The following is a 15,673-nucleotide window of genomic DNA, read 5'->3' as shown; positions in this document are numbered from 1 at the left end:
TCGAGGAGGATCCAACAAGATCTGCAATCAGAGGTCACCCAGATCTCCACAACAGAGTTTTGAGAGATCTTCACGAGAAACAGCTAGTCTCAAAGAACTGAGCCGTGCTGCTTATCCTCTCCAATTTCGCTGACAGTGTGGACTTTGAAAGCTAAAAATGTGATCTTACTTCTCAGTTAAAGTTACAACAAATTGGAATCTTCTCTCACAGGAAATGTGATGCCTTTCAAAGACAGTGACAGTAGATGGGATGATAGCCCAAAGAGTATCCAGATGTTAAAGCACGATTATGAAAAAGAAAATTCCCCAGCTTATGATGTGTCTGTCCAAAAGGACCAGAGAACAAGAGTACAGAACTTTCTGATGATGCTAAAAAGGATAAAGACACGCCTGCAGGTTTCTATCTTGTCAGGCAAACAATGCATCACTTAGACACCATCCTTCAGAATGCACTGTAACAAAACAGTGACTGTAAGGGTGAAAAATGTGCAACAAAAGATGGAGGTGTGAAATGAGGTTGGCTTTTCAGTCCAAACTTCATAATTTCTTCTGAGGAGCACTTGCCTGTACATTCAAAGAAACGAATGAGATTCTGAAATCAACATCAGTGAAAAAACATTTTCATCTTTAACATCAAAACTAAACAAATGAGCCTTACAGAGCAGAACCCACCGACAGCTGGATGATGAATCACAGCCGACTTTGCTGCACAGTAAGGTCGACCACTCTCTAGTCAACACGGAGCAGGAAGGAAATCTTGTTCGGTATTCTGTGGGGTTTAGTTTTTTGTTTTTAACAGCAAAGTCAGACACTGCTTCTTTGGGTTTTTTTCCTGCCACCGTCAACTGTGTTGAAAGAGAAATTTAGGGCTCAATGTTCCAATGGATTTTAAATTGTTTAAGGAAATTAAATCATAATCACACCTAGTTTGTGGGATGTTGTGCTTAGATGGGAAAATCCAGCATGGCATCAAACCACTGAACCTTGGATTTCTATGGACCTCTTTTCTGCTCGCCTACTTGAATTTCATGGGTGGTGTCAAGGCTGCAGACAGCCTCTGAGCAGAATCGCTGAAGAATGATAAACCTGCCGCTGAAGAATGCTGTTGGCTGCCATGCTGTTCACCTTCGTCAAGGACCACCCGAACCAGAGAGCGGCTTTATCAGTGTAGATACAGACATCTGTCCTGATGTCAACAAACTGCTTCAAGGAGATTATTGATCTGCATTTTAAACAAGCAGTCGTCTGTCACATCAGATGTCTGTAGCACATTTAAGACATACTGAGTGGCATAAACCAGAATGGTAATTTACTCTGGGTAATTTATTTACTCCAGCATCTTGACACCAATCAGATTGGAGACATCAATCAATGGATGCTGTCACATTAATGACCATTTCAACTTAGCATACCAGATGAGAGCAAATTCTGATAAAGTCCACATTATTACTTCTGACGTGCAGAAGTCTGAAGTGGAAGCATTTTGAAGGTGAAATATGTGTTGACATGCGAACATGTCAAATATGCCCTAGTTTTGATTAATGTTGAAATGTTGAGTTAGCCGTATGACAAATGTGGTGAATGTGGCACAGATAAAACGCATCCAAACTGAATATAAATCAAAGATGATGAGGGTGTGAGGAGAGAGGGTGTCATACACTGTACAGATTATAAAGCCCCTTGAGGCGCATTTGTTATTTGTGACAGCTGGCTATATAAATAAAATTGACTTGAAAATGAAAGTAAAAAAAAACGTGAATTTGTAGATAAAGCTTTTGCATTTTAGCAGATTTGGCTTGAGCCACATGACTTTGAGGTGTGCCTGTGATTCTGTGCGCTTTCTTCACTCTCCATGGATCGTAGTGCTTCACCACAATGCTTTGACTCGTGTGGCTCAAATGAAAAAAAGGGAATGAAAGACAACAGTCCAAAGACTGGAAATGGTTACCTGCTTTGTTTACAGATTCAGCTATTTGCTTGTGGGTTGGCTGTAGAGTTACCCACAGAGACAGGGACGGAGACAGTAAATATTTGCTATTCTGTGTGCAGTAGGAGATTGACATTTTTGTTATGTGATACATCCCTGTATATTTTCTTACAGTGATTGAAAGTGTCCTGTATATTCCCGCTCTCTGCATAGCTTCCGCTGCATCTGTCAGGCGTGCAGGATACTCTCTCAGCCAACATTATTTTTGCAAATTGAGGGTAGTTTTCCAGTAAAAGAACAAGGATGTACAAGTTATTATATTGTGACAAATCAACAAAAGCCAATTGCTTCTAATAAATTGACAGTTAAAAAACTGTAATAAACCATGTGCATTCAGGGTGTAATCAAAGTTAAAGGGTGTGGGTGTTCGCGTGCATGTCGTTTTATTTTATTATCACATGGGGATGGTTAACTGAAAAGTGTTTTCTTGTGTTATGTTTCATTACACTTTATAAGCAGAATTACCTTCATCATTCTTTTGTATTCAAATTGTTTAAATTGTTGGATACAGTTAGTTACAAAAAAAACATGTTGTCATTGTTGTAATTTTCTCTGTGTTGAGTCCAATCAGTAATATCTTACCACTTTATTGAACAAAGTGACAATAACAAAGCAGTGGCATTGATAATCAATCAATGTAGCCCTAATGGCAATGAGATTTCAAGGTTAACAAACAAGAAATGCGATCCACACTGCAGGGTCGTTAATGCTAAATCCTGCCTCCTGGAAGCCCTCATGTCCCCTGTGTCCTCTGACCTTCATCATCATTAAATATGAAAGGACATAAAGTAACCCTACAAGCAGTAACATATTCCAAATTATCACCTACAACACAGTGTTCTCCCTAGCAAGTTTTCACCAACGTATTACGCAGTGGAACAAAATGGATTGCATTCACAAAAGCGTCACTCCATCAAAAACAATTACTCAAATCTTCACTGTAATGAGCTTTATTTGGTGTAGCCGTAAAGCAAAAATCATCTTAGTCACAGAAAGCTTTTCTGTTTGCAGAGTGCTGGGAAAACATCATTTAATAATATTTTACAGAAGAAAAAAAACCTGAAAGGAGCAGACGAAATAATCTTAATATCTCACAGCACATATTATTTAATGGCAATGAGAACTAAAGTAAAAGTAGACAGTAAAAGCAGTGCTGACCAACCCTGTGTCTTATGATCACTTTTATACTAATAATTTGCGACAGAAAACACATTTTGAGAGAACCGTAATGCCGCCCCATTATGCATTTGCATTCGTTATAACCTTAGTGACAAAATGTCAGTAATGAATGTATGTGCTAAAACCACAAAAGCATCTAAAAGAAAATATCTGCAAAACTGACAACAGGCTCGATGGCGCCCGCCCGCCCCCACAAAATCCCCATAGACTAGCCCTCATGGTATGTTTCACCCGGATATACAAAACTTGGTACATGTTGATGCATTACTCTCCATGAAACAGAAAGTAAATTCAGTGTACATTGTCCAATCAGCCCCAAACGTCTCGTTACATAAGAGCCCCCACCTGAAGACGTGTCAAGTAGTGGTCACAGTCATTGAGCCACCTGCTGACAATAGGAAGCCTTTTGTGGCAATCATTTGATTTACATGAAACTGTCACAGTGTGGTCAACACGTGTTATAATGGTACATATTGCACGATTAATGGGAGTTCTCTAGCGCCACCTAGTGGATACAATTGGTGACATTTAACTCCCTCGTACAGAAAATGCGAGCAACAAGGCTGCGGCTGCTGCACGTAAGTTGACTTATTAAGATTTAACGAAAGCTACAATATTTCTCTGACTGTCCTGCAACGCCCTGTGACATCCACGTGGTACACCAATACAGCACTTGTTGAGGTCATGGCCGAGCCTCCGTCTGGGGGACGGAGCACCAAAAATTCTACAAATGTTGTAAAATTGTAATCCAAACACACGTCAAATTGTATTAACAAGTTTAAATGCGTTCCTTTCATATTAAACAAACCTTTGTTTATATGTCTAATCATTTCGCGACCTTGCCTGGACCTTATCATTCACAACAACTCGATAAAAGGCTGATCAAAGCGGTCACGCACCCCCATGGAAGAATGACCCAACACAGTGGCCAGACATTCTGCCATATTTGCACTGATGGTGCAGTCCGGCTGACTTGCTTTTGGTACCAGGTACTTTGTTTGATTTTGCTGTCCGCACACAGTACCTCATCAATTTAGACGGGATTCTTAGCTGATCGTTACAGCGAGTCGTGAAGCTGCTGCGACATCATCTTCAACACGTCACAAACACGGACAAAATCGAAGCGATGGTTCCTTTATAGTGGGCACATGGCTGTTTGGCCATGGTGTGGTTTTACAGGCTGCTATTTTTTTTAGCTCTAAGTGAATCAAAAAATTGGACGTGGTTGCCTTGGTGGTAGTTTAATTAAAAAGCTTTTTGTTGAATGTTCCCTATCGTGTAAGTGATGATTTTCTCTCGGCTCAGCTCACATGGAACCTCGACCAAATGAAATACCAGGTATAACCAACAACTTCTGCCAATGGAAAACCAAAAAAGAGCAGTTCCAGCGAATCAAGCCGAGCCGTACTGAAAAAGAGGCATTAGCTTGAATCAACAAGTAGCGTTGGGCCATTGTTGTCCGTAAATAACCAAACTGTTAATAGCCAAGTATTTGATCCAGGCTAGTCTGAGACTTGGTAGGAGACAGCAGTCATGCTGACTGATGCTGCTTTATTGTGTTACTGTACTCCAGCAGCCTCCCACTCAAGTCAGCTATCCATCAGTATAAACTGTCAGCAGCATCATTTGGATACAACACTGACAGTGAATATTCATTTATCTTACCATCATCAATGTGATTTCTGCCAGCAACCAACAGAAGCAGTATTTTACTATATGGCAGTAATGCAGTCCTGGTTTGTTCTGTTCTGTTGACTTCAGCTTATTTGGTTCATTTACATTGTGTGAAGCAGTTTATAAAGGCATCTGGTGTATAAGGAGATGGGGGGGGGCTGCTCAGACTAGTTAAGGAGGAGCCACGTATGCTGAACAGAGTTCCTGTTGATTGCTAATCAATGATAATGAAGACTTAACACTATTGATTACTCCTTTAATCCTCTCTCCTCATACTGCTCTCATATGCTTCTTTTTGTACCTTTGTAAGTTACCTCGCATTATTGTTGTTAACTGTCATTTTTCTATTTGATATAAAACTGCTCAACACTGTAAACAGAATACTGAAAAGCCTGTGTGACTGTAATTAACTGTACATTTGTGTAAGATGCTAATTTGCTGTATAACCCATGACCGCCGTACAGTGTGTAAGGCAATTGTGCTGACCACACTTGATACTAAACTAGTTCTTTTCCAGTGTTAACGTAATACTTTTTAGCTTCTTCTAGTGCATCTGTTGTATAAAACATTTCGAATGCAGCAGCTGTGTTTGAGGCCTCACTCAAATTGTTGACATACAAAGAAAATAAAATGAAGCGGAGAGAAAATTGCATGAGCTCCCTTTCTGAAAAGCCTGTGTTTTGGTTTCCTGGAAACAAGAGGAAATGGGAAAGCATGATATTTTCTTGAAAATTATTGGGCTCATAATCAAATAATCCATTCTGCATGACCTTGATTCAATTAGAAAAGTGGAGTGCTTCAAAATAGTCTGTCATGGCACTGGACTGCAATTTCCACTGGCACACAGATAAACACACAAGAGTTGGCCCGGGGCTGCTCCGAGTCCCACAGTGTGCTATCCACCACTATCAGAAAATTAAACATCCCATTCTGCATCTCCTCTGCAAATTCAGACCAGCATCTTGCAGTCACCATGGAGACCGTCTGCAACATGTCCACAGCGCGCTCCAGTGAAAGAGCTGACGAGTTTCAATCTAATTATGGAGGTTTCCTTCACTAGCAGCTACTTATTATCCTGATTGGTCCTTCCACAACAACAGAGAAGCCTCCCAGCATATTAACCAAGGGCTGGCTACTTATACCACCAAGGGGGAGGCTGACATCCCTGACATGATACTCAACAGTAGCTCAGTATATGTATTCTGAGTGTGCTGCTGCTGTCATAATTACTTCCCCAATCTTGATGAACAACCCTGAATCCTAGAAATTACATATGATAGTAATATCCAACAGAATGTATTTTGAGAGAGATGTAATGCCATCTGAATATTCATCCCATCTTTCATCATGCCATCTTTAATCAACGTAATCAGCAAACATTTAACGCGTGAATCAGCAAAGTCTCAAAATGCTCACACAGAATGCATCTGAAAAAAACTCACAGACTGTGCATTTCATTTGTTTTCCCAATAATTTTCACTTGCAGCACGAAGTTTTTTGTCACATGGTTAAAGCCAGTGATAGATCCTGGTCCTGACTGAATATTGAACAAAACTAAGAATCTACTGTTGCACTTGCATCCATGAGGCTGTATGTTGTCACAAAGTGGTGTTTTGAGCTACATGCTAATATAAGCATGTTCACAATGGCAATGCAAACATGCTGATGTTTTGCAGATACTGTATAATTCCTACAATGCTCACCATCTTACATTAGTGTGTTCGCATGTAAAGATTTTTGCTAAGTGGGATTTGCCCCAAAACACAGCTGCGATGGTGTCATTAGGTCTGCAGGCACCTGATGATGGCGTTAAACATTAAGGGGTTCATCTTTATTAGAATTAATCTCATAGGACACAAATGTCCGAACCATGTTCGTGGCAATCCATCCAATAATTATTGAAAAATGTTACTCCAGACCATAGATGTCATCCTCATAGTGGCTGTATAAAATGTGTCAAAGCGTGTAGCAGTTGAGATATTTCTGTCTGGACCAAAGTGGTGGAGTGGCCAAACTTGCCATCGTTAGAGCCGTGCTGGTGAGATAAGAAGTCTTTCAAGACAGTTTTATCTTAGCCAATTCTAAGAGCTTTGTTGCTTAAAAAAAAAAAAAACTATAAATGAATGTCACATTCAAGCCCTTACAAAACAAGTTCACTCAATGCTGATTAGGCCAGTCACTGCCAAGTAAATCTCTGTATTTCAAAGTACATCTGTGTTTTTTCAATGTGGTGTCTGTGGCGAAATTTCTGCACCAGTGCACCAGTAGTGCAACAGCAATGGTTTGTCATAGCTGAAGGGGGGGGGGCAATGATAGCGATGAAGTGGGCTACCACACCGAAGGTTCTGACATCTATGGGTGAAAAATCCAAGAAAAGCCATAGAAAAGTTTCACACCTTCCAGATGAAATGAACTTGGCGTTCAGAGGTTCAGTGATGGTGAGGACAAACACGGATGGTGTAGGAGGTAATGTCATGAGCACAGACAGTGTTTGAAAAATCAACTACAGGTTTAAACCTCACTATGTGCTGGACCTTGATGTCAAGGTCTTTCACATTGTGCGCCCTTGACTGCCTCCTTACACCTTACATGTGAGGCAAAACCACAATGCTTACCTCCCCAAAATAACTGATGACATTAAAGCAGTTGTTTCCCTAAAAACATATTGTAGTATAGAAGTGTGATTTCCAAAGCCTCGTAGGGACCATTTGGTTTTAATCGTGTAAATGTGAAACGTCTCGATTTTCAAATTGTTGTTTTCGATTTTCACATTTGATTTCTATCGCTCTCAGGTTAATTGGACTACTCACCAGGCGACTCTGCTAAAGAACAAAATACACAAATCCGATTTTCTACCTGTCCAATTGAATGTTGAATTGAGTGTTGAGTGTTTTTTCTCTGGCACAGCAGCACACAGCGAGCCAAATAACTGTGAGCCAGCGCAGAACTGTGCAGAGAAGTGGCTAATGGAAATGGATAAAGAGAGGGTCCTTAAGTATGAGGGTTTTTCCAGAGACAGACATTCACCAGCTACAGGCATGTGCCTGTCATAAAAGCTCACCAACATACAGTGTGGATGACATTATGCTCTTTTCGCAATCGTCGAGTTCAGCAATAGCAAAAGAAAGTAGTGTTAGTGGATGAGGGTGAGGAGGAGGAGGAGGGGGGTCAGAAAGTGATGAATAATGCATGTCCAATGTAGCGAATGTGTGGAGAATAATAAGTCCAACACATACAAAAGGGATTCAGCCTGTCTGTGGTAGTATTCTCTTCTCTCAGCTACTTGTCAATTTTACACACTCACACATACCGTATATTACAGCCTGCTACATATAGTAGAACACAACATGAGCTGTAAATAATGACATGAGGGAACCTGCACAGAGATACGAGTTGGAAAAGTTGGTGGATGTAGAATATACGAAGCTCAGCGAAGGTTGTGGGACTGTTAGCTTACTCCTCTGCATACCGTTTAATCACAAGCAATGACACGGTCCATTAATCTCAGCTTCACTCTCAAGGTTACCGGCAAGCTCGCGCCATCTCATTGTAAGTCCCCCTTTATCTGAACTGGATGCCACAGCGATATACATTCCAAGTACTTTATACTTTTATAACTTTATTTAAACTCTTATCCCATGCAGCCTGAAAAATATAATTAACTTGGACGAACTTGGAACATTGGTTGCGTGTTAGTTCAGTTTTGGTCTCAACTTAGGTGTTGATCGTATTTTGGAGTCCGGCCGATTTTCGTCTCAGTTGACTTTGGTGAGCTTTCATGCCAGACGGAGAGAAAAGAAGGATTAAGCCACAGGGTGCACGTGCTCCACTGTTCCTTCTAAATGATTTATTTTAATTAGAAAGTCATTACACTTGGAATAAGACGGCTACTTAGCCCACTCGAGACTGATTAGTGCAAGTGCTTATTTTTATTGATTTCTTTTAACTCCAAGTCAATCACAAAGGAAGAGATGACGATGAAGAACTTGCGAGTTACAGAGGAATGTCTTGTAAAAATCAGAAACACCTCAAAAGTGATTTGCAGATTTGTTCATATTTCTTGTGATTGTGTGGAAGAACAAATGGAGTTTAGAATTTAGAGAAACATCAGCCTCCAAATGTGTAGAGTGCTGTGTGTGTGACTGTGGTGGTCATATTGTAGTGCGCATGAGGAAGGAACTGGTGGTGGATGTGAGGAGGACCAAGGTGTCGGTGTCCCCTGTTTTCATTCAGGGGGTCAGTGTGGACGTTCTTGAGTATTATAAGTACTTGGGGGTACACATTGATAACAAACTGGACTGGGGGAGGAACACTGATGCCCTTTATAGGAAGGGCCAGAGCCGCCTCTATTTTCTGAGGCGGTTGAGGTCCTTCAACATCTGCAGGACTATGCTCAGGATGTTCTATGAGTCTGTGGTAGCCAGTGCTATCTTCTATGCTGTGGTATGCTGGGGCAGCAGGCTGAGGGTAGAGGATGTCAATAGACTGAACAGACTGATACGTAGGGCCAGTGACGTTGTAGGAGTGAAGCTCGACTCTCTGACGTTGGTGTCAGAGAGGAGAATGGTTCACAAAGTGGGAGCTATTTTGGACAATGTGTCCAACCCTCTCCATGAAGTGCTGGTTAGATATAGGAGTTCTTTCAGGGCCAGACTAATTGTACCACGATGCACTACAGAGCGCCACAGGAAATCATTCCTGCCTGTAGCCATTAATCTATACAACTCCTCACTCTGAGTGTCCATGTTGTTGTATGTTATTACTATTATTATTATTATCATTATTATTATTATTATCTGATTCAGCTCCTCACTCTGAGTGTCCATGTTGTTGTATGTTATTACTATTATTATTATTATTATCATTATCATTATTATTATCTGATTCAGCTCCTCACTCTGAGTGTACATGTTGTTGTATATTATTATTATTATTATTATCATTATTATTATTATTATATGATTCAGCTCCTCACTGTATGTACATGTTGTTGTATATATTATATTATTATTATCATCGTTATTATTATTATCATTATTATTATTATAATTATATAATACATCTCACTCTGAGTGTACATGTTGTTATATATTATTGTTGGTAGTAGTAGTAGTGGTAGTAGTATTATTGGTATTATATAGTACAGCGCCTTACTATGATTGTGCCAAGAAAATGTCCCAGTTTGTTAAAGTACAAAGTTAAGTCTGTGTATCCAGCATTCTCTTTCCACTCCACTCACTCACGGACTTTTCAGTCCACTACTGAAATGGTGAAATGGTGAAATGGTGAAATGGTGTTCATTAATAGCCACAAAACAGAAATATCAAGTAAACAATGATATGGGATCATTGACCATGCTCATCTGTACATATGGACAGTAGAATTCAATCGTCCCAAATGTCTGTAAATCTATACTGGATCCATACCCTGTGTGGGTTTAAGTGCTTCAGGAAAAATGCTGTCAATTGCTGCTACATCTAAACCTTAAAATTGCTGCACATCATTATCCACGTTTCAGCTTTGTCACGGACTCAACCGGAGTTGTCATGACTACAGTAAGCCCTCCCCACTCATAGCCAGCAGGGCCCCTGCCAGCAGGATGTGACTGCCGGACTGAAGATTGCTCTAATCCACGGGACTAACCTCTGTGAGGGATTGAAATCAAAAGCAGATAGGCCTCATCGTTTACAGTAGACTGCACGTGGACATAATGACGGCGCTTAGCCAGCATCTTACTCTCAGCTGCCCACCTTATCAGACTCACGCAGGGTGTCACTCTGGCCGGTGTGTTGCTGTCGGCAGCACAGGTGGATGGTGAGGTCTCTCGTTCGTCTTTGTTTATTCTGTACACAGCCGCTGACGGACAACCTCTCTAACACAGTGCGGCTCAGATTCACTGGGCTAGGGGTTCCCTCACTAAATGATTCAAGGACTCACATCCCCCAACACACACCGAGTGACTGTCTTCTCTGCTTAGATTACTCCACTGTATCTGTACATAGTAAATAGCTGTCTAATGCTGTGTTAATGTTCTGAATGTTGTATGGAGATCCGTTAAGACATACAAGAATTGTTTGAAGTGATGATATGCGATGACTCCCTCCGACATATACAGTTAAGAGCCTTTAAAAAGAAGTATGCACCGTCAAGAAGTGCGCTAAGTAATCTAGCTCTAGAAATGCTACGTCTTTTTGGGAGGATTTTAACTGTAGATAAAAATATAACAAATAATCAACAAATGATTTTTTTGTTTTGCCCTGAGACATGTCTGTAGGTACTCCTTTCACCACAGCCCCCAACAGCCTTTACAGATATAGCCAATATGGCCTGTCATGTTTCACAGACAGATGCACAGTGATGGAAGAGTGGCATTTCCTTAGCATGATACTCGACACGTTAAACACTGAACCTCCAGCAGCGGTCTTATCAGCTGTGTTCGTGTTGTAAAAATGATAAAGAAAATCCCTGTGAAATATGGGAACTAAAATCTGATAAATGCTCATGTGGATATTGTACTCTGGAGGTTATATATAGAAAATAGCTCATCCCTTGTCTGCAAAAGATAAAAATGCTCAACACTATGTTCTCAGCAGTCATTCACAGTTATTACAGTGCAACACCGTCAGAAACTACAAGCTCTTACTCCTATGTTTGTAACTTAAAACCATTATCTAAAAAGAACGGTGAAGAGATAAATCCATTTTAACATGTTTGCAGGTTCCCTCAGAGATGAGCGAACACGAAAGAACCCGTCTCTGAACCGCGTGGACTCATTGTGAGCCCTGACTCACCGTCCCTCACAGTTCAAAGATTCACCCTAATGAACAGGACATTCTCGTTAATGAGCCCCAGTGGCTGGCGTGGACTCAAGGCTCATATTACGAGGGAAATCATTAGATGCAAAACGAAAAGGAAATGTCAAGAGGCGAGCTGCTTTTTGTCCCGAATATCATTGTCATAAGCAAGTGGTTGGGAGTCAGGCAGGGGGTGGCAGGGAGAGAGGGAGGGCTGCATTTCCATCAGAAAAGATGCTGAAGGAGGTTAAAGTAGATACACTGAGGAGGAGGAAACTGAGTCTGCATCACTGACATGTAGGCTGCATTCCAATACCTATACTCCCTAAGGTCTACTATGCCCCAATGTCAAAAACAGTACGCCAAACATACCAGGATGTCCTGCTGTATCTGTTGCATTTTGCAGTATGGAAGCAACATGCTTTTTTTTTTTTTTTTTTGTCTATTCTAACACACAATCCTTTGCATAGCCCAAGATAAGTCACAATGACTGAGTCGCCAAGAGAGCACAGACAGATGACAGCGCTGCATCTTTGTGTTGCGACTCGTGTGTAATAATTAATACGTTCATATGCTATTGCTGCACAGAGCTGAGTGGATCAGTGACTGCAAGTGCCAACCTTTGTTTAAATGGAAAATGACTTTCCTTCAGTACGCAGCTATGCAGCTTAACTCTTTGAGAGGTTTGACAGTAACGCCACCATAACTGGACTTCACTGAAAAACACAAGCTATCGGGATTCAGGGGTAAAAAGGTCAGTTACAGCAGTTTTGTGACTTGGACTTGGACACATTTGCAGGATGTGAAGTTTTGTGGATTGGCGGTCAGCACAGAGGGAGGGGAGGCGACAGTAGCCTCCTGGAAATGGTACGGAGTGATGGATGCAGCGGTGGGCCGAGCAATCAATCACTCCACCAGTGCTCATCTCTTCAGCAATCACAAGACCATTGTAGTCTCCAGTCCCTCTGTTGCTGGAGAGGGATTGGAGGACAGAGAAGGGGCGAGGACATACAGGTGATCTAAAAGAGACGGCGGAAAGAGAGGAAAGAAGCAGGCAAACGAGGAGCAGAGACATGATGAGGTCACGAGGAGGTCAGGGTGGGAGAGGGAGGAGAGGCTATTTTTAATTTAACAGGGAATTTGTGTTTGCCTCTATAAACATTGTCTGATCAGCTAACCCATCGATCGTTCGGTCCTTTGTTAGTATTAAATTCTGTGTACGGAGAACATTTGAGAAAAGTTCCCGGTGAAACTGGGACACAGCAGTGTGTGATGTACACCCCGTATCCACACTAAGAGAGCTCTAGGAATTCTGTAGAACCACTTAAAAAAAGGTCAATCTATTGAAAAGGATCTATACCCTAACCGCTCATTAGCAAGTTGTGTGGGGTTCCACAAATGAGTTTCCTCATGGGCGCACATCTTTTTAAAACAGGACAATGATCATCTAGTCTCTCAGTCAACAACTCTGGACTATTGCAAGATGGAAAGCAGTGGACTAACAGACTGATATGTGACTGATATGCGATTAGATATTCAGTTTAAAAAGTGGACTAGCTCGGCATACTGGGCAATATCGACTCATATCTCAGAAAAGAATAACCATGAAATATTGAGCCAAGCCACAGCATAAATAGTAGTTTATATTTGAAAATGTATGAAAGGAGCCGGTTTGATGCAGCTGGAGAATGAATAATAGTGTTCCTATCTCTGGTTTACAGGTGCTACACCTAAGTTTGTCAGTAGAGGAGATGCTGGATCGTCAGCCAGTAAAGCACCGACTCAGCTGATCCACGTCCAGCCGCAGTTATGTTACTATAGAGATAGAGCTGCAGCCATAGCCTGTCGGCTTATGTTTATAAGTCCAGTTATGTAATGTTGTGCAGACTGGGTTAATTATCAGGCAGCAGAGTCAACGCTCAGTTATATCTTCTACATTTTATATTCTCCTCTTGTTATAGTATTCTATTCAATAAGTAGATGAACTCATTCTGTTCTGTACAGATCAGGTTATTCAGAGAGTGAGGGACGGAGGGTCGTATTGCGTGGGTGGGGGGGTGGTCACAAGGATTATGTAGTGTGCAATACACAAGTCATGGCTGATCATTAGATGTTTTATACTTTGTAGAAGTAAAAACACTCATTCAATGTAACCATGTTCTTGAAGGACTGGAGCTGTTTCCAAGATCTGAGAAATCGTTATTCATCATCATTATCTCAGGCTTCATAAAAAGTAAAACAAAAAAAGAAAGGGTTGTTCAGGCAGAGTGCAGCAGGTAATAACAGTAGGTGCAGTAGAGTCGTTTAGCTCTATGGACGTGGGGATGGAATGCTAAGATGTCTGCATCATCCCAGAAGATGCAGCTCTGGTCAGCCTGTTGCTCTACCTGCACAGCTTTCAGGACAAACAGGCGATAGGCAGCTCACAGATGGGGGAAGTTCCTGGAGAGCTTTGCTAAGCGTGCAAAACCAGCACCTGTATCCTGGATCTGGTCTGCGTGAGGAAACAATCCTCTTTACTGCCTGGCTGACCTTGTGTATCATCCTGCGCTGTTCTTAAGGATGTCAAAGCCCTTGAAGCTAGTCAGGAGGAAGCTGCATGGACAAACCAGTGTAGGAAAACAAGTACTTGATGCTCTTTTCTCCTCCATAATCACAGTCATGTGTTTGAGTGCCCGTTAGTACTGATGCACACTCTCTTGCAAGGTGAAGGTTGGACCATCCAGACAGAGCTGCAGGGTGGGCACGTTCAGGTTGACGTTCTATGAATAGGTGAAACAGAAAGGTTTTATATTTTCTAGCTACGCTCAATCCTGCCAACAGTGTCAGTGTGGTGCCAGAGCTGCTACACTTCAGTTCACACATTATTTACAGTTTGAGATACACAGACGCTACATAGTAGGACTGCACTGATCTCATTATACAGTGATGCATACTGTATCAGAGTTTTGGAAAAAAGTATATAACAGAATTCTAAGTTGTTCAATACAAATGAAACTATGATAAATGTGAGGCTACTTGCCATGCAGACAGAACAGACGGCCAGCAGCTGCATCTCTCAGGAATATAACACAGAATGTTAGAGTCGACATTTCAAGTTAAAACTCCCGAGTATTAGAGCTCTTCAGGCTGGTCTCTGACAGCATGCTCCTCCCTGGCAACATTTCTTTTCATTGATATTCAAATTCTGTGCTACAAGTGCAACAAATATGAACAAGATGGTCAAAGTTCAAGGTGCAGCGTTACGACAAACTAGTATGTCCCAATTTGATGCAAACTGCATGGAACAGTACGCTCTTTGTAAGGGCAGCTGCAGGAGGTACTAAAGTAAAAAGAAAAAGTGAGATTTAGAGCATCGGCTTAGATCTTGTGTTCTTATTAATGGTCACAATTAAAGTTAGATACTCCACACTGTGACTCCCATTAACTTGATGGGATGAATACTGAATATATACTGCATGACTGCTTCTGAGGGGCTGTTATGGCGGTTTGGCTACAGGCAGCACATTTTAGTGCAGTAGTTCATGAAAGGTGAGGAGCCACATTAAAAACCTTCCCAACTGCAGTTCACGAAATACCCACAAAATGGAGCCTCGTCATTAATTATATATATGAATTTATGAAAACGGACTCAAACACAACTAAAATGGATTTTTAAAATTTGACTGTACATAAAAATCACAAATCCACATGTATGATGATTTCATTCCATTGTTCTGATCAGGAACTTTGCATTAAATATATTAATGGGACTTTATAAATTGTACTGATTGCAATTTATTTTATCATGTATTTATATATTCTACTCTGTGAAAACTAAATAGTACGCTGATAAAATTATGATTCTCTATTTAGCGTCTAAAGAAAAAAGGAGTCACGTACTGTTAGTTACCTCATGGATACATTGAAAAGTCTGGATCCAGATAACTTTAATTAGGCCTGCACTTTTGTAGGTTTGGACTTTTTTGAAGTCTGTCTTAAAACACTAGTCAATATGAAGACAGACAGGTTTTTCTTGCTGGCATCAGCTGTTTCATAC

Source organism: Pempheris klunzingeri, chromosome 16 (assembly GCF_042242105.1).
Source record: "Pempheris klunzingeri isolate RE-2024b chromosome 16, fPemKlu1.hap1, whole genome shotgun sequence".
Classification (NCBI taxonomy): Eukaryota; Metazoa; Chordata; class Actinopteri; order Acropomatiformes; family Pempheridae; genus Pempheris; species Pempheris klunzingeri.
This window is presented reverse-complemented; position numbering follows the sequence as displayed.